General features: G+C 42.6%; 1 protein-coding gene and 1 pseudogene across 11 annotated transcripts in view; one reads left to right on the forward strand and one right to left on the reverse strand.

Moving 5' to 3' along the window:
• Positions 1-18,293, forward strand: part of SLC25A21 (solute carrier family 25 member 21) — a 702,309-nt gene that overhangs the window by 466,647 nt on the left and 217,369 nt on the right. The window contains exon 2 of one of the 11 annotated variants that reach the window (XM_033952173.1): positions 7,734-7,833. The exons of the other annotated variants lie outside the window; for them this stretch is intronic. The gene's annotated coding sequence lies outside the window, so the exon portion shown is untranslated. The remainder of the gene's footprint in view (positions 1-7,733; positions 7,834-18,293) is intronic. 11 annotated transcript variants of the gene reach the window in all.
• Positions 1,475-17,977, reverse strand: LOC117363641 (annotated as a pseudogene).

Below are 18,293 nucleotides of genomic sequence, written 5' to 3' on the forward strand. Positions count from 1 at the left end.
GAGGGGACATAAAGATGTTAAAAAGTAATGGTGACAGGATAGAGCCTTGTGGAATTCCATGTTTAATGGAAGAAGGCTCGGATGATGTATCGTTAAAAATAACCTTGGATGATCTATCTGAAAAGTAAGAGGTGAACCAGTCCATGACTTGACCTGTTATGCCAATTTCGTGAAGACGGGATAGTAATAAGCTATGATCAATGGTATCGAAAGCAGAGGGAAGATCTAAGGAGAAGAGCAGAACTGACTGGTGATGGTCAAGATGGTAGAGCATTTTTGTGGTTAAACCTAGCAAAGAGAGTTCAGTGGAATGGTGGTGACAAAAGCCAGTTTGATGGGGATGTAGAACTTTTGTTTACTCAATAAAATCGGAAATTTGGTGGAAAACAATTTTTTCAGTAAGTTTAGCTATAAATGGTATATTAGCTATAGGTCGATAATTAGACATGTCTTGAATACTGGATTTTTGATCCTTGACGATTGGATAAATGATTGATTGTTTCCAAGTTTTGGGTAAGGAACCCGATGATAGGCTAGAGTTGACCAAGTCTTTGATATATGGACCAAAAATAGAAAAAAAATCGTTTTAAGTGAGTTGAGACATCTTTGTAATTCCTGTAAAGTTGGGAGGGTGAAACGAGAGCACTTAGAAAAGGACATGTTTGAAGAAGTAGTGGAATCAGTGAAATCTTTAGCACCGATAGGGATAAGAGTTTGTGAAAATGTCTCCCTGATTCTTTGTACTTTGTCTATAAAGTAAGTAGCAAGGGCATGTGCTGATGGTGCTTGATTAGGTTTATTTGTTTCTTTTTTTTTTTGTAGTTAGAGATTTAACTATTGCAAATAATGCAGAAGTATTTTTTGATTTCTTAATTTGTTAATTTGTGGCTTAAAAATAAATTACACTTGACTGTTTTAATGGAGCTGGTACTCTTAATAAAAGGATATTTTGTTCTATTTTACATTGGTACCTTCAAGGTATAAATTTCATTTTCTTATTTGGATTGTGTATTGTTGGAAAACTCAATATATATTTAAAGAAACAGAACTTCAAGGGAAATTTTTAAAGGTTTTCACACATAAAATGGCTTTTATAAACTTATTCCAGAAATTATCCCCCTAATTCTATAAACTTCTGTGCTCAAATTTCTGACTAGCATGCAAATAATTTAATAATTGGCCTTTGGAGTTAACAACCAGGTGTTGGCATAATTTAATAATTGGCTGTTGGAGTTAACAGCAAGGTGTTGGCTACACAGTAATTGGCATCAATTTGCAGTTATACTGTAACTGCCCTTAGTCGCTATTCTATAAGTTGCACACTCAGACCCGATGCTCTAACCTGGGTATGTTGCAAGGCACTGACGAAGAGAAAACATCGATATGGATCAGAAAGTTCATTCCCCAACCCATATAGCAGGACACACATTAGATTGATCATTATCAATCTTCATTTTCACTGACCCCAGTCAAGTTACCCCACTTCCTTGGACTGATTACTAGTTGTTGACAACCCAGTTACAGGCTGTTGCTGATGGCCTGCTAGCTGGTAGTTCAAATCTTAAAAGATTTCAAAAGCACAGTTTTTTAATATCATGGTCACATGACTTATCCACCCCTTTTTTTGAACTTTTACGATGATTTCTTTGACCTTGATTTGGAGGATGCAGCAAAATGTTGGAATGAAACTCTTTTTCCACATTCTGCACGTCCCCCTCAAGGCATTATAACATTCACAATTTTGTTTTTCATCCCTTTCCCATTAATTCCTAACATTCTATTTTCTTTCTTAGCCACCAATGCACACTGAGCAGAGGGTTTCAATGTATCATCAGTGATGGCACCTAGGGCTAGATTCACTTACCTATCTGATCCGTGGACGATCCGTGGCAGGCCAACTGATCCACAACATGTTCTCAAGCAAATAGGGGCGATCGGAGGCACACCCCACACCGACCCAAAACGATCCTGGATAGCGATCCTGACACATGCGCAGACCATCTTCTTTGCCTACAGACGGAAGAAGGCAGATGCTTTCTGTGCTGTGGGAAGCATGATTCCTGTTTTCTTTTGCAGTAAATATCATTTTGCCATTTGAAGAGCAATTTACAAGAAACAATAAAATGAAAGAACTTTTTCGTGAGCCCGTGGTTTTAACCCACAGGAAAGCATGGCTGCACTGCAGCGTGTTCTGGAACAGAACAGAACACGCCGCGGTGCAGCCCCGCTTTAAACCTGTGGGTTAATACCACGAGCTTGCACTGTGGGAAAGGGCAGCAGAGAGCAGGAGAGTCGGGGCGGCAAGATCAGGAGAGTCATGGTGGCAAGAGCAAGGCGAGTCGGGGCGGCAAGAGAAGGGTGTTTTTTACTTTTTCAGGGCTATAGGGCTGGGATTTCAAGAGCAGGACAGTCGGCAGAGAGGCAGGGCGGAAGAGAGCAGGACAGTAGGAAAGGACGTGAGCGACTGGTCCTCAGCAGTTGCTTCTTTTTTGATCGACCAGCTCAGTTGGTGTTCCAGATTTTGTTTAGTGAATCGCTGCCTTCCTATTTTGCATGCCGTTTCCCCTCATTTGCATGTGCAGATCAGATCAGAGGTTGATCGGCCACGAGGTTAATGAATCGGGTTGGAGGCAAATCGGGTCGGTACACGATCGCAAACGTGATCGGTGGCTTAGTGAATTTAGCCTCTACAGCCTTTTCCTAGACCAGGGGTAGGGAACTCCGGTCCTCGAGAGCCGTATTCCAGTCAGGTTTTCAGGATTTCCCCAATGAATATGCATGAGATCTATTTGCATGCGCTGCTTTCAATGCATATTCATTGGGGAAATCCTGAAAACCCGACTGGAATACGGCTCTCGAGGACCGGAGTTCCCTACCCCTGTCCTAGACGGTGACATAATGTGGAGCCTTGCATCATTCGGCGATAGTTTTGTGTTCACATTTCTCACATGTATCACTTTGCACTTGTTATTTTGATGCCTAGTCTCACAGTATCATAAGGTCCTCTTGAAATTTTTCACAATCCTTGCTGCTGCTGCTGGCGAAGATTTCAAGAAGTAGGAGTGAGTGTGGTATTAGCTTTCTAATTATTTTGTCACATTGACTGTCTACCTTGATGCTCCTCAGTCCTGGAATGATCTTCCACTGTATATAAGAGAGGAAAAAAATTTTGATAAATTCAAAACCAAACTTAAAAGTTTTCTCTTCAAAGATGCTTTCAGTGAATAAATAATTCTATTAACTCTTTTTTTTTCTAATATTTCTTTTTTAATCATTTTTGTCTCCCCTCCCAATGTTTTTACCTTAATATATTGAATTTAATAATGATTGTAACCACTAAATAATTTTCCTTTTGTCTCAATATTGTATGTATAAATTATTTAACTCAAATGATTTAATTTCTGTATAAGAATGTTTCTATTTTCTTTTAATTTAATATGATATATTGTATGTTTGTGTAATATGTTACCCATATTTTAGATATTTTTAACAATTTGTACATCGTCTAGAACTTTGAATAGGCGATTAATCAAACTATATAATAAACTTGGAAACTTGATGATCTCCAGGTCTTTTTCTCGATTAGTAATTGCTAGTTCTTCACTTCCAAAAAGGTATGTATTTGGCCCTTGGATTTCTACATTAGAGAATGACACAGGGACACATTTTTCCCCCATCCTCACGGGAACTCATTTTCCCGTCCCGTCCTTGTGAGTTCCTGTCCCTGCCCCCTTCCTGCAAAGTCCATCCTCATCTGTACAAGCTTCAAACACTTTAAAATCATAAGTGTTTAAGGCTTGTGTGGTTAGGGCAGAGCTTACAGGAATGGGACAGGGACAGTAAAATACCTCATGGGAAGGGGACGTGGAAATTGAGTTCCTGCAAGGACGAGGGCAAATTTGTCCCCATGTCATTCTCTATTCTAAATCAAGAATGCCTATTTGAATTGTGATTGGATTAAAGCATATTTGCTATAACCCTGACAAACATTCTATGTTTTCATGTTTAAATCTTTTTATAAATAACATACAGACTTAATCTGTATAATAGCAATATAGTAACATGGTTCATTTCATCCCTGCCTGCCCTTCTTACATTTCCTTTCATAGGTCAAAATCTATGTAAAGTTAAACAAATAATTCAGGGAATGGATAGATCTTTGGCTCTGAGGCCTGTACATTCACTATCACAGAATTTAAATCTAAAAAAAAATCCTTCTATATACTTTCTCTTCTTGAACATAAGAATTGCCGATGCTGGGTCAGACCAGTGCTCTAAATGAGTCCAGCCTCACCTGCGTATGTTCCAATTTAGCAGGAACTTATCCAACTTTGTCTTGAATCCCTGGAGGGTGTTTCCCCCTATAAGACTCCGGAAGAGCGTTCCAGTTTTCTTCCACTCTCTGGGTGAAGAACTTCCTTATGTTTGTATGGAATCTATCCCCTTTCAACTTTAGAGAGTGCCCTCTCGTTCTCCTTACCTTGGAAAGGGTGAACAGATCTATGCCTATCATCTTACTACCCTCACAGATGGAAAATCTATGTGGTGCAAAATAAATCTTCATATCTATATTTAAACCAAGTGGTCCAAAATCAAGATATTCAATATTTGTGTCTAACCCACTTATAAGTGACTCATGATACCTTATTTACTTTGAGAAGATTTTGAGATGATCCACTATATTTATGAGAAATTTAAAGGAGATTTATGTTGTGATATATAATATATGGAGGTGGGTTATTTTTGCCAGTGACTTAAACAGGAGCACTGTAATTTATCACATTTGACGCCTGATTGGGTGCTAAGCTGCATATCTGAGGCTTTTTCCACCCCAAAATAGAAAAGTATTTTTAAAAAGGTGTTATTAAAGTAAATAAGGTATCACGGGTCATTTATAAGTGGGCTTAGTTGCAAATCTTCATATGAATGTCAACAAGCATACTGTCCCATCTAACTTTTCCCTACCAACGCTTATAAAGACACTGACAAAACAGATCATTAGGGCACCCTGCTAGTTATTTTCCCCACTGACTACCTCTGTCTTGAGCCCTGTTGCTTAATTAACCTCTCAAGGCCAGTTTCTCAAAACTTTAACGTGGTCGCTAAACTGGTTGCAGACAGTTTAGCCTGCATGCATTTTAGTGGCAGATTATCAAAACAGCTTATCGTGGTCTTTAGCGTGGAAAGATTAGTCCTGACCTCCGCGCTTCTGACTCGTGCGCCTGCTGCTCTGAAATAGTACGGAGCCATCGAGGGAGGGAAGGAAGAATTTTAAAATGTACGGGGTTTAAAAAAAAAAGGTACAGAAGGGGTATGATTAAAAAGGTACAGGACTACCAGGCTGCTTGAAAAAGGGACGGCGGTGGCGTCGGCGGGTGGGGTGTTTTTTTAAAAAGGTGGTCCTGTGGCAGCGGGGGGTGAGGGGGTAGGCGGATGGTGCTCAGAAAGGTGGTGCGGGGGGGGGGGGGGTTGTGCAACTGTACGGGGGGGGGGGTACAAATTTTGTATCTTAAGAACATAAGCATCACCTCCGCTGAGTCAGACCATGGGTCCATCGCGCCCAGCAGTCCGCTCCCGCGGCGGCCCCCCAGGTTAGTGACCTGTAAGTGATCCTTTATTTAAGACATTTTGTCCTGTGTAGTACCCCTCTAACTATACCCTTCAATCTCCTTTTCATTCAGGAACTTGTCCAACCCCTTTTTGAAACCCAAAATCGTACTCTGCTCTACCACCTCCTCTGGAAGCGCATTCCAGGTATCCACCACCCTCTGTGTGAAGAAGAACTTCCTAGCATTCATTCTGAATCTGTCTCCCTTCAATTTTCTTGAGTGCCCTCTTGTTCTTGTTTCCCCCACTAGTCTGAAGAATCTGTCCCTCTCTACCTTCTCTCTACCCTTTATGATCTTGTAAGTTTCTATCATGTCCCCTCTAAGTCTCCGTTTTTCCAGTGAAAAGAGCCCCAGTTTCTCCAGCCTCTCAGCATATGGAAGGTTTTCCATGCCCCTTATCATTTTTGTTGCTCTTCTCTGGACTCTCTCGAGTGTTGCCATTTCCTTCTTAAGGTACGGTGACCAGTATTGAATGCAGTATTCCAGATGCGGGTGCACCATTGCCCGATATAGCGGCAGGATAACTTCTTTGGTTCTGGTAGTGATTCCTGTTTTGATAATGCCCAACATTCTGTTCGCCTTCTTGGAGGCTGCTGCGCATTGTGCCCCCGGCTTCATTGTTTGGTCCACCAAAACCCCCAACCGAGATTTCCACCCATTTTTGGGTAGAAAAAAGTGCATCTTATAGAGTGAAAAATACGGTGTATAAGTCAGTTACACTTCTAAGTTATATACACTTCTAAGATTTCCAAAGCTGTCACTGAGACATATATCCTTTGGTAGGGTTGCCATATTTAAGAATGGAGAAACCCGGACTCAAGGCCCTGCCCCATTCCGCTCCCAACCTCACCTTGTTCTGCCTCCAACCTCAGAGAGAGAGAGCCAAGCCAGGGCAAGCAGCAGGTTAGAGATGCTGCTTGCTGTTGCTGGTGAAGATTTCAAGATGTAGGGGATGGGTGGAGAGAAGGAGAGGTACTGGCGCCCCTGCCAAGACAGGCCTGGGTAGTTTGTCCCCCTGCCCCCTGTCCTCCTTTACTATGACACTGTTTGGACTTATATCCTAGGTTTCTACAGTTGAGATTTAGACACGTGTATCCTCTGGGGCCTCCTTTCTGCCCTGCCCTGCTTATGCCCAGCAGGATGCAGGCCCCAGTACAGCCTCACCTTCAGGTTTTTGGAATTTGTTTTTTTTGTGTGTGTGAATGATCTCTATTACACCTGAAATCAGAGTTTTGGCACTTGTATCTGCTAAAGTATGATGGCTGGAATCAAAAGAGACATCAAATCTCTGAGCCCTGTGACTAATTTTGCCCCTCAGAATTTATCAGAAAACAGACTGTATTCAGCAACATACAGCTTTACTGGCATATACCTAGAAACTGGTAGAATAAAAAATATTTTCTATAATATAAATAAGCAGTTAGATCATTAATGATATTGACATAAAGTATTAAGATTACTGTAGTTTCAAAACAGAGATATACTAATCATCCAGCATTTATGAAAAGCTGTAGCTTTCTTTTATATATATATATATATTTATATTTATATATATATATATATATATATAGGTACCTATATATATATATATATATATATATATATATATATATATATATATATAAGAAAGCTACAGCTTTTATATATATATTCTTTATTCGTTTTCCAACTATCAGCAGTGCAATAAATAAGTGGATGTATATATATATAATAATTCAAGAAATGCACATTCATCTTGCAGAAATACATAAGCAATCAATTATACCCCTCCCGCTCACCCAAATCTACCTAACTGCAATAGCTAGAAACCTAAAAGGGCTGAGAAAAGAAAAATCAGAAAATACGTATAGTACTCTGCAGAGTATTCGCACAGTTCAGACAAGGTCTAATGCGAATGGTGGTGATATCAGTCTTTCCTAGGCAGTTCTTTGAGAGCTCTTATATTATGCTTTACTTGAGACAAGAGCTTCTTGACCGTGTAGGCACTGTGTGACTTATGCTGAAACAATTTTTGCAGAGCCCTGCATTGGAGAGTAGTCCCTTCCTAGGCTGATTGGCTACAGATGCAGTTCCTTTAGACTTCCAATTCTGGGTGAAATTTCTGTTGTTTAACTTCTGTTACAGATGAAGAACTTCTTTGAAAATCCTTCTGACACACCTCTGGCTTCAAATCAAGGGAGAAGCTGAACTCTGGTTTTAGAGGAACCTCTTTGGCACAAAACAGGCAAATATCTTTCTCTTTTTTTGCAATTTGGTAGCAGTTTAACACTTTTCATGGACCCTTGGGGCTCAGGGCCTAAGAGCCATTGAGTTTTTGCAGCTCCTTGTTTCTCCTTGACTTCTAAATTATGCTTTTTTAAGATTACACCCAAAATATCTAAAAATCTAAAACAACCAAAGGAAATAAACTGTTACTACTGTGAGGGACTGAGTCAGTTCTGCAGCTTACCCCAGGAAAAGCAGGCAGGATGATCTCACATATGTTTGAAAGGGCGCTACAATTTTAAGAGTCCTGGGCACACCCATGGTGCCTATGCATCAGCTCTTCATATCTTCTCCCGTCTCGCGATAGCTGTTTTTTCATCTCCGTGGAGCGAAGAAGCCGAATGCATTTCGAAAACTTTTTTCTTTTTGCTTCTTATCCCTTTTTTCTGCAGACAGAAAGGATCATTTTGGATTGGGCCATGCTCAGCCTCAACCAAGACCCAGGCCTGAAGTGCTGGGGAAGACCAGGGCTTCCCCAGGAAGGGGGGTGAAGGGCTCATTGGTGCCAGCCTCAAGTAGCAGTAGAGCCCACACAGAGGGATTGAATGCCTCAGCCCAACACACTAGTGGCAGTCTATAAGACCTGACACTGTGGATGACACAGTAGCATAACTCCAGATCCTGTGCTTTGCTATTATGAATCAGCTCATTCAGCAGCAGAACCCCTAGTGGTCACTAACCCCCTCCTACCCCACAAAGATCTGAATGAAACACTACTTACCTGTCTCTAGACAAGCAGCACCTGGTATGGGAAAGCCTAGTACAGCTGCACACAGGTATCTTAAGTAGCCTGGTGGGTGGACTAGTGAACCACCCAGATCCATAAGCCACTCTAAACAGTACTTTTCTGGTGATAAGTGTGAGGCCACCAAAACCCTACTATACGGCTTTGTAAGTGTCACCTGTAGCCATAAAGCCTATTAGGGTGCTAGGTGGGTATAGAAGGCTTTGGGGGAATTTTGGAGTGCTCAGCATAAATTTGAAGGGGTATATGGTGAGATGTACATCTGGCAACCCTTTATGTGAAGTTCACAGCAGTGCCCTCTAAAGTGCCCCACTGCTCTGTTGGTATGTCTGTGTGGCCAGACCATTACAGTGGTCTAGATTTGGACGCTTTGAACTTGGATGTTTTTTTTTGTGGTCAAAAGTGACAAACAAAGTTGGACGTCCTAAGGTTGGACAACTTGGTGGCCAAGACATCTAAGTAGGCAATTTTCAAAAAAATGTTGGACATCTAGTGGTTTTGCTGGTTTCAAAAATGGCCGTTTCTCTGCCTCTGACTTTGGACGTATTGCGGGAAATGTCCAAAGTTGGACTTAGACGTCCTATCAAAAACGTACTTTGAATTTTAAACGTTCTTTGAATTTTAAAGTTTAAAAGCCCATTTCTAGTCCAGACACATGCTAAAACCTTTTGGACAGGACACTAGAATATCAAGCAGGAAAGATGAATTCCTGGATGTGCCCTCTGATTGCCAAATCCCACTCTTACCTTAAATTTAGGAAATTATTGAAAATTAACATATTTGATAAGCAAAAATGTTAACTTTTGTAATAGCATACCAATGATGGTCCATTTTATCTAGGAATTTGTATTTTAATTGAATTGTTTTTTACTTAGGTTGTATTTAAAGTAGTAATATGTTTTCTGTATTGTATTTTTTCACTGAAATGTCTCAGTTTCTCTTGCTGTGAACCGCCCAGAACTACTAGCAGGGCGGTATACAAGAAACTAAATTATTATTATTACTATATTGTCTGATAAGGCTGGTAATCCTACATAGAAATATAGAACATAGAAAAATAAAGGCAGATAAAGACCATATGGCCTATCAAGTCTGCCTAACCATGCCATCTCTCCCATAGAGATCCAACGTACTTGTCTCAAGCTTTCTTGAATTCAGATACACTTTTTGTCTCACCACCTTAACCAGGAGTTCTGTTCCCAGCATTCACACCCCTTTCCAGTGCTGAGTCTCTAAGAGAAGGGGATGGTTTTTAGTCAAGACAGCTATAAAATAATGAAACAGCTCACTTATTCCAAAATTTAGAGGCCGTGTACTCTCTGCCTTAGCAAAGAGTGCTGTTAGAAGTTGGAAAGGGAAGTTAGACTGCCCACATTGTTACAATATGTGCAGGTAATTTTAACCCACCGTGCATACTTTTTCCATAAGATTACAAGTTTAAACTTAAAAATGCAATCTATGCATGCTATTATCCTTCTCATCCTAAACATAACACAACACAACTACAGTAACAGCTCCTCCTTATGTGGCTAAAAGCGTGCAATGGGGCAATGGGGCTCTATGCATAATTTTAGCCAGTGAAGTGTGGGCACATTTCAGATAGGGCTCCTTTTACGAAGCCGGGTTAGCGATTTAACGCGCGTAATAGCGCATGCTAATTTGCCAGCCGCGCTAGCCACTACCGCCTCCTCTTGAGCAGGCGGTAGTTTTTCGGCTAGTGCGGGGGTTAGCGCGCGCTAAAAATGTGCTTGTGATAAAGCCACTAACGTGGTTTCGTAAAAGGAGCCCCTAGTGTTTTTATCCAGATAAGCACTATTTTCCCAGGTAAATGGTTTATGAATATTGCTCTTCTCATGGGCAAATCTGTAAGTAAATTCAGATGACCTAAATTATTTATTTATTTATTTTGCATTTGGAAAAAAAGAATCTCATCTGGCCCCTGCTGGGAATACACAACAGGGGAAAAAACAAAACCACAAATGAAATGTCAGAAAACAGAACAGATGTGCACTAAAAAAGTGTCCACAGGTAAATCTGTAGATGTAGAAATCTTTATTCTTCCAACATCATCATGGTACAATCAATGATTCAGTGACTCGACATGTACATGTTTCGGCCAACTGAAATCTGGTAGAAACGCGTTGAACAGATCATGAATTTGGCCGGTCTGATCTGTTCAACGCGTTTCTACCAGATTTCATTTTGAATATTGGCAGCGTCCATGTGTTCTGCCAGCAAGTTTATTTTTTATTTTTTGCTTTGTGATTCTTAAGACTCCTGAGGCAGACCGGTTGGCCGAAACATGTACATGTCGAGTCACTGAATCATTGATTGTACCATGATGATGTTGGAAGAATAAAGATTTCTACATCTACAGATTTACCTGTGGACACTTTTTTAGTGCACATCTTTCTTCTTTGGACAATTCCACTGTTCTGTTTTCTGACCTTGCTGGGAATAAACACCAATGGCATCCTAGCTCTTTTTGTGAGTCATCGGCTTGATGGTTGGTTCTAGCTAGTGCAGGCTCTGAATCTCTGTAGTAAAGAGGTAACATACCAGAAAGAAAATCCACATCTCCTAAGTGTAGGGATGCCAGATTTTCCTTTCAGAAAATCCGGACCCCCCTAGCCATGCCTCCAGGCCCGCCTAGTTCCGCCCATCCCTGCCCCCCGCCCCCCCCGCTGCCTGTTCTTGTCTGACAGGGAGGAAGTCCGCGCATGCGCGGATGGTATGTGATGTCATCACATGCACCTGCGCGCATGCGCAATGTCATCGTGTGAAGGCCGTGCATGTGTGGACTTCCTTCCTGCCTGACATAGCTTTTCAAAACCTGGACAAAGTGCCGGGTTTTGAAAAGCCGTCCGGACCCCCGGACATGCTTTCAAAAGGAAGACATTTCTGGGGAAATCCGAACGTCTGGTAACCCTATCTAAGTGCAGCATGAAGAAATGAACTTTATTTACTACCCCTTGGTATGACTGAGAGAGAAACCTTTATGGTTTACAGTTGGGTTATGAGCCTGCTGGGACAGATAGGGAAAATACTTACGAGTACTTGAAAAAACAGAAATATAAAACTGCATTAATCATACCTTGGAAAATGTGGTATATTAAGCACCAATAAACCATAATGTTTTTACCCTATGAAAGCGAAACACACAGACATCAGCTCCCTTTCCACAGACCTGTATGGCACATGATATATGGTAAATTTTATATCTTTATATAATTAGTCTTATTTATTTATATACTACTTATAGCCTAAGTGGTTTACATTCAGGTACTCAAGCATTTTTTACTATCGGTCCTAGTGAGCTCACACTCAACCTAATGTACCTGGGGCAACGGGGGATTAAGTGACATGCCCAGGGTCACAAAGAGATGCATGGGATTTGAGGGCACTGAGGCTGTAGCTCTAACCACTGTGCCACACACACCTTTATACTAGGAGAAAGCAGAATATCACAGGAACAGAAATAAAGAAATTTCAAAGTGAGTGTCAAGGGGCTAGCAATCTCAAGTCATCAATGATTTCCTCTTTCTCCTATTTTGATCCCCTTCCTTTCATTTTGTTTGCTTTTCTGATTTCTATTGGCCTAAAGCATATTGTAGTCAAGTAGCTGCCCTGGAAAAAAACAGACATTTCCTGGCAGTTACCATAATTATTTGTCATCAACCAGGATGTGCTTTTGATTAATGATTAAAATGCAAAGCTGACCTGAGATGAGTGATCCGCTGTATGCTCTGAAATGCTCCAGATTTGTTGAGATTTGGACATTTATGTGCTGAAATGGAATGTTATAGCTCAGAACAAACTGTAGATGAAAGCTATCCTGGATCAATGCCTTGTGTTTCTTATTTATGCATTGAGGGTGGGGTGGGTTGAAGGGTAGAGATATCAACATGGGCTACCGTTAAGATGTGTTATTTTACTGTTTACCTGAGGTTTCATTGAATAAATTGGGACTATGTTAAAACAGAATAAATTAATAGAAAAATAAAACATCTTAACGGTAACCCATGTTGATAACTATGCTTCTAGTGCAACAGCCACATTATTCCTGAACCTTTGGGTGGTCAATCTATTCCCACGAGAATTCTTGTAAAGAGTCTCATTAGCATTCTTTTGCTCCACCTCCCATTTGTTTACACTATCCTCCCTCAGTTGTCTCTCTACAAGTGAGATGGTAGGAGCCTGTCTTTTCTACTCATGTTTATTTTTCCATTACATTCATTTATTCCTTACCATTTATGAGGCTTTTCGGTGATGCAGAGGATCCCATTCTTGGGACATCCCTGGCTGCGGGAGAGCAGACTTTAGGATGGAGGTCTGCATCCAAGGGGCAGACTGCCTTGCAGTGCACCCAATTGGACAGTCTACACTAACAGTCTGGGAGCTCAGGGACCAGTCCTGGGTGCAGCCCATAAGGGGGTGTTCCAACGACTCTTGCGAGGGCTGGCATCAGTGTCAAGAAATTCTTCCCAGCAGCAGCAGTAGCAGTGTTCACAATTTGCAGCTCTTGTAGACTTTGGGCTTTCCTCTCTACCAGGTCCTGCCTACTTCCTGTTTCCACGAAGGCAGGACCCAGCAGAGAGGAAGGCTTGATGATGGCAAGAACAGTGAATTGAGAACATTGCACTGCTGACTGCAGGGTGACAAAAGGAGGGAGGGAGGGGTGAGAAATGCTGCACCCAATTGGGGAGAGGGAGGGAGGGAAGGAGAAGGAAGACCAGGAAAGGGTTAGAAGACAAAGGAGGGATGCTAGACAATGGGGCATTAAAGGAGGGAGGGAAAGGAAGGAAGGAAATGAGATGCCAGGCCATGGAGAGGGAGGAAGAGATGCAGGGCATGGGGAGGGGGGAAGGGAAGGGAGGAGACAGAGATGCCAGATTATGGAGAAAGGATAGCGGGAGGGGGAGGGATACTAGATCATGGAGGGGGAGGGAGAGATGGAAGGGAAGGAGAGGAGAGGAGAGAGGTACCAGGGCATGGTGGGAGTGAAGGGTAGGAAACTGAGATGCCAGACCATCTGGAAGGGAGGGAGAGAAAGGAAGGAAAGGAGATGCCAGAGCATAGAGGGACAGATGGAAGGAGAAGAGAGGAAAGAGATGGGGGAAGGAAAGCACCAGATCATGGAGTGAGTTGGGGTGGGAACATAAGAACATAAGAACATAAGCAATGCCTCCACTGAGTCAGACCCGAGGTCCATCGTGCCCAGCAGTCCGCTCACGCGGCAGCCCAACAGGTCCAGGACCTGCACAGTAGCCCCCTATATATACCCCTCTATCCCTTTCTTCAGCAGGAAATTGTCCAATCCTTTCTTGAACTCCAGTACCGTACTCTGTCCTATTACATCCTCTGGAAGCGCATTCCAGGTGTCCACCACCCGCTGAGTAAAGAAAAACTTCCTAGCATTTGTTTTGAATCTATCCCCTTCCAATTTTTCTGAATGCCCTCTTGTTCTTATATGTTTTGAAAATTTGAAGAATCTCTCTCTCTCTACTTTCGCTATGCCCTTCATGATCTTGTAGGTCTCTATCATGTCTCCTCTGAGTCTCCGCTTTTCCAGGGAGAAGAGCTCCAGCCTCTCCAATCTTTCAGTGTTTGAATGGTTTTCCATGCCCTTAATCGTTCGTGTTGCTCTCCTCTGGACCTTCTCAAGTATTGCCATATCCTTCTTAAGGTATGGTGACCAATACTGAACACAGTACTCCAGGTGCGGGCGCACCATTGCCTGATACAACGGCAGGAGAGAGAGATGCCAGAGCATGGGGGCAGGAGTGGAGATAGAAAGAGAAAAATATAAAGCAAAGAAATAGAAGGCAGATGCTGGATGGAATGGAGAGTGAAGAGAAGATGAGGAAAGCAGAAACCAGAGATGATGACAAAAGGTAGAAAAAATATTTTTTTGTTGCATTAGAATAAAGTAGTAATGTATGGCAATCAGGACAGGATTAATTATTCGAGGACCCCATTGGCACACAAGTACACTGGGCCCCTCTGGCCCTGCTTTGCCCCCTGCCCCACCTATACCCCTTTCATGCCCCACCCCCATTTATCTGTTTTCTTATTTATTTCTTTATTTCCACTTGTATTTCTTTTTTTTTTATTATTTTAAAACAAACAAAGATTAGCATACCAGTGCACAGTTTTTCTTCTATGTAACCCTCCCAAATATCTCTGAACAAATCCTCCTTCCTTCCCTTCCCAGCTACTTACCCAGGACTTTAACTCTGAACCCTTTCATACAAATATAAAAGTGTTCAAATATATTGTAAAGCAGTAATACTATCCGAAATATAAGTCTATATTAATAACCAAGTTTACAATGCCTCTCAACTGCCTCACTATGCGTCAACCAATTGTAACCCATATGTATGGATAAACAACCAAATCTGTAACTCCTCTAGTATGTTCCACTCCATGTATGTTAACTTGTAACGAAACAACAAGCTAAGCAGTCCACCAAAGAATCCAACATGAAACAAAAGAAGATTGGCAGAAAATAAGGAGATTCAAATCAGGTTTATTCAAGGTGCTCCCAAGAACCATGCTCGATGCATTTCGCCAAACAAGGCTAGTCAACGCTAACAGAAAACCATGTCTTTCATACACACAGAACAAAGATACACCCTCACCCAGTATGGAATAAGTAATCACAAACTAAAAATAGAAAAGTTAAACTGAACTGCCAAGAAACTAAACTGCATACAGTGAAACACCACAGAAACAATGACACATAGCCCCCTAATACTCTGCAAAATATAAATATAGCAGATGTAAATTTGAAGACACTGACAATCACCACTTTACAAATTAACAAATAGCAATAAAACAAAAATTGAAAATAAGATTATACCATTTTATTGGACTAATCCATTTTTCAATTAAGGGCCTCTTCTCTCAAACTGCGCTAGCAGTTTCTAGTACAGAGAGCCACTCTGCATAGCTCGTGCTGCTCCCGATGCTCATAGGAACATGGCTCACCGCGCTACAGCGATTGGCTGGCCCAGAATGTCCTCTTTGACGTCAGAATTGACGTTGGACGGCTAGAGTTGGTCAGCTCGTGGGGAAGAGAAGCAGGGAGGGAGAACTCGGCGCAGGCTTCTTTCTGATGACGGCAATGGCAGCCTTTCCCCGGCGGCAGCCTATTCTCTGGTGAGTGGCCAGCTGTGCACCCCCTTGGGCCGTGCACCCCGGGCAGATCTGCCCCCCCCGTCCCCCCCCCTTGGTACGCCACTGAGAAGAGGCCCTAACTTTCAGAGGCCATAGCCTCCTTCTTCAGGTCAACATAGTATACTGCTCTTACAATTACTGTCCTGACCTGAGAAAGAGGGTTTTGGTCTCTAAAGTTTGTAAAAAGTTTGTAAAAAGTATTAAAATTAGTCAGATAAAAATATTACCTTATTTTCTGTTTATAAAAGTTTTATCAATACAACTACAATACTATTTTATTCTAAAGTAACAAAAAAATATTTTCTACCTTTTGTTGTTTCTGCTTTAATCATCTTGTCTTCACTCTCTTCTTTCTAGCCAGCATCTGTCCTCTTCCATGCACCATCAGCCCCTTCCATCCACTGTGTACCCTTTCTCTCTGCCCCTTTCATCCACTTTCCCCCTCTCCCCATTCCATATAGCATCTTCTCTCTTTCTAAGCTCCTTCCATAAACTGTCTATCCTGTACCCTGTCTCTCTTTTGTACATGATTGATTTCAGCTCTGCCACCTCTCCATTTCTCTCTCTCTGTCACCCTCCACCCCTCCCCTATGCTCTGGCATTTCTATCCCTTCCCTGATTCCCTGGCATCTCTCTCCTTTCCTTTTCTTCCATGTCTCCCTCCCCCTCCATGCTCTGACATCTCCTCCTTCCTTTCCCCCTTCCTTTTGGTCTGGCATACCTTCCTCCTTCCCTGGCATCTCACCCTCCCTCCCCCTCCATGCTCTGACATCTCCTCCTTCCTTTTGGTCTGGCATACCTTCCTCCTTCCCTGGCATCTCTTCCTCCCTCCCTTCCCTCATCTTTCTTCCCCCCTCTTTTTCTCCCTTCAGTTGGATGCAGCAATTCTCTCCCCTCTGCTCCCTTTCCTCCTTCTGTCACCCCGTCCCTGGTCGGCAGTGCAGCCCCTAAGTGTGTACTCCAAGGCCTGGCGTCATAGAAAAAAGACGGCAGATAAAGGCCAAATGGCATATCTAGTCTGCCCATCCGCAGTAACCATTATCTCTTTCTCTCTCGGTTGTTGATGGCTTCTACCAGCTGTTCAATTATTTTGATAATCTCCTGTTTGCCCACTTTCACATCTTCATCCTCAGTGGTGGTGTTGCAGCTCTCGGTTGACCCCTTAATGCCATCAGTTGCATTGTGAACAACAGTTGTTTGTGGTTCCTTTACTCCATCTATCTTCTTGTTCAATAGACTCTTGACAGCTGAGAAATTCCGGGACACCAACATAGTTGTGAGGATTGCACCCTTCAGCTTTCTTCTGGCATTGAATTTTTCAGACATTCTACAGTCTCTTGTCTATGCATCATGGAGGCCATAGTAGAACGCTGACAGACCCATGGTGCTTGAGAGCCTGATCGGCTGTGATTCACTTTGCAGGATTTATTGTTAGCATCTGGTTGATTTAAGTTCTTTGCTTCTGGAGTCACTGTGTCCCACTCAGGTGATGGGAAATCCTATGTTCATGCTTTGATCTGTTGATACAATTTATGTTGATCTTCTTCCCAAAACGGTGAGTAGCCCACTAGTAACATATATAAAATAGTAGCCCACTAGTAACATATATAAAATCACCCCACATGCCAAAATGGCCACAGGTTTTCCATAGGGATCTTTTCATAGGACCTCAGGGGAAAGGTAACCTGGAGTACTAGCAAATCCAAACCAGGCCTATTGGTCCCCCCTAAACTTCTGTGGCCAGCCCAAAATCAGCCAGTTTCACTGTGGCATCCTTGGTTTTGCTTGCCAGTAGCAAGTTCTCTGGCTTCAGATCCCTGTGCGCAATGTCATGCTGGTGAATGTGATTCACGCTCTCCAAAATCTGGTGGATGCAGTGACTGGCATCTGCTTCACTGTAATACTCCCTGGCCACAATGTCTTCAAACAACTCCCCACCAGTGACCAGGTCAAAGACGAGGTAGAGGAAACCTTCCTCAGAAATACTGTCATGAAGGTGCACAATGTTTCGGTGTTTCAAGTCGACAGATCCGGGCTTCACCTTCCAATTTCTGATGGTCTCTGGAAGATAGATTTTTTGGTGTTGGTAATTTTGGTGTTGCTTTTCTTCACACATCTGCATATTACAGAGAAGGCCCCCTTTGCTGAGCTCCTCGTAAAGCTGCTAGTCGCCAGTGAAGTGGTATTGGCCATGTTAGGACTGTGAGATTCGCTTGGGCATGAAGCAAGGTAGAAGGAGGAGACAGTGGGTCTGGTCTGGGAAGGGCATCTGCTGCTGCTAATGTTGCTGCTCTCGTGCGGCTCTTCCCTCCCTCTCTCAGCTCTCTCTGTGCACAGTCACCGTTGGCCGGGCTGGGGAGGGAGGAGGGCAGCCCAGCACCGTGAGATTTGCTGAGGATTCCCTCTGCCGCGTCACTGATGATGTCATCAAAGATGCGGCAGAGGGAATCACCAGCAGAAGGCCGCAAAGAAGCCTGTTTAGAATGCTGCGGCTG

Source organism: Geotrypetes seraphini, chromosome 7, assembly GCF_902459505.1.
Source record: "Geotrypetes seraphini chromosome 7, aGeoSer1.1, whole genome shotgun sequence".
In the NCBI taxonomy this organism is placed as follows: Eukaryota; Metazoa; Chordata; class Amphibia; order Gymnophiona; family Dermophiidae; genus Geotrypetes; species Geotrypetes seraphini.